The 1,628-nt window shown below is 31.8% G+C and overlaps 1 protein-coding gene across 1 annotated transcript in view; it reads right to left on the reverse strand.

Annotated features, from left to right (window-relative positions):
• Positions 1–1,622, reverse strand: part of LOC106884173 (inositol hexakisphosphate kinase 1) — a 20,275-nt gene extending 18,653 nt beyond the window's left edge. The window contains exon 1 of the mRNA XM_014935413.2: positions 1,491–1,622. The gene's annotated coding sequence lies outside the window, so the exon portion shown is untranslated. The remainder of the gene's footprint in view (positions 1–1,490) is intronic.
• Positions 1,623–1,628: the final 6 nt, after the last annotated feature.

The following is a 1,628-nucleotide window of genomic DNA, read 5'->3' on the forward strand; positions in this document are numbered from 1 at the left end:
ATACATATATATATACATATATATACATATATATATACATATATATACATATATATATACATATATATACATATATATATATATATATATATACACACATATATATATACATATATATATATATATATACATATATATATACATATATATATGCATATATATATATATACATACACACATATATATATATACATATATATATATATACATATATATATACATATATGGTTTGGGTGGTTGTTGTTTAAGCCCAAGTCAGCCCTATTAAGCAAGTAGGTCTATGACCAAAGGTATGCCAACCATGACCACCTTATTTTTGTTCAACATAGAACTACATTATCCAATGCTGTAACCTCTCCTGTTCATATTTTTTTAAGACAGTGGGTGTGAGTTGAGAGAAATATGGACTACTATTTCTAACAGATCACATGACAATGTAGACACTCTGTTGTTTTTTTTTTGTTGTTTTAGATAGTGACAGTGAAGACAACAGTATCCATTGATTTACCAGAGTGAGATTAATATAATAATTATTCTAACCCTTTTATTACCATATTTCTGTTGAAATGCATTGAAGAATTTAATAAAATAATATAGAATTTAGTAAAATAATTTTTGTCAATATAGAGCTGGTGTTTGAAACATAAATTGACATAAAATTTTGATGGAAAGTTTTAATTTAGATCTCTTTAAAACAGGAAGTTTGTATGACAGAACCAGGAGTGGTTTTGGGTGGATTGATAACAAAAGGGTTCAGTTAAAATTACTTTAACTGGTATAAACGAGAGCAGTTTGGAAATTCTGATGAGGAATAGTTCTGCAGGTAAAGAAATGGGAAAACTGATTTGATATTGGCACTAAAAGGAGCAAGATAAAGAAGAAGTATAAGGAGGAGAAAGCAGTGGGTGGATTCAGGTTGAGGTAAAAAATATAGTGTCACTGAGTTCAGAGGAGTAATGGCATCGGTAGTAGTGATAAAGATGATAAAGGGAGGACCCTGCATATTTTGTGGGAAGTGACTGTAAGTGGCTTAAAAGCATTTAAAATCTTTGGAACAAGTGCCACAGGAGGGTAATTGTTAGTGAAGGATAGCTTATCATTATCTAAGTGTGTTGTGAAAAAAATTTCCCGATACCAACACGAGGATATCATATAACTTGGTAACTAATTAACTTGGCTCCGCTTTACAACTTCCTCTCAGTCCCTGTTTATACTACTTACCTGCAAGAATTTCAGCTTAACATTAAGTATGCTTTAACCTCATCTTGTCTAAACCAAAAGTAATAAAGCTATATGTATTCTCCCCTTGCCAATCACCAACTAAAAAAATATATATATTATATTACCCTATAATTGAAGTATACACACACACACACACACATACATTTCTAGATAGACTCACACCCTACTCAAAATATTCATCATGCACATTTACCACACCTACACACACTGTTTGTGATGGAAGTAGGAACAGATCAGAAAACGCTCACCTCTGTAAGTTGGAGTAAATTCCTTCAACTCTGGGGGTAGAGTTTCATAGAAATAACGCTCACGAGAAGTGAGAGGTTTGCAAAGGGTTGTATCATTGAAGTGAAGGACTGAGCAATGACCCCCTACTTGGTGATTGT

The sequence above is a fragment of the Octopus bimaculoides genome, chromosome 13, assembly GCF_001194135.2.
Source record: "Octopus bimaculoides isolate UCB-OBI-ISO-001 chromosome 13, ASM119413v2, whole genome shotgun sequence".
Classification (NCBI taxonomy): domain Eukaryota; kingdom Metazoa; phylum Mollusca; class Cephalopoda; order Octopoda; family Octopodidae; genus Octopus; species Octopus bimaculoides.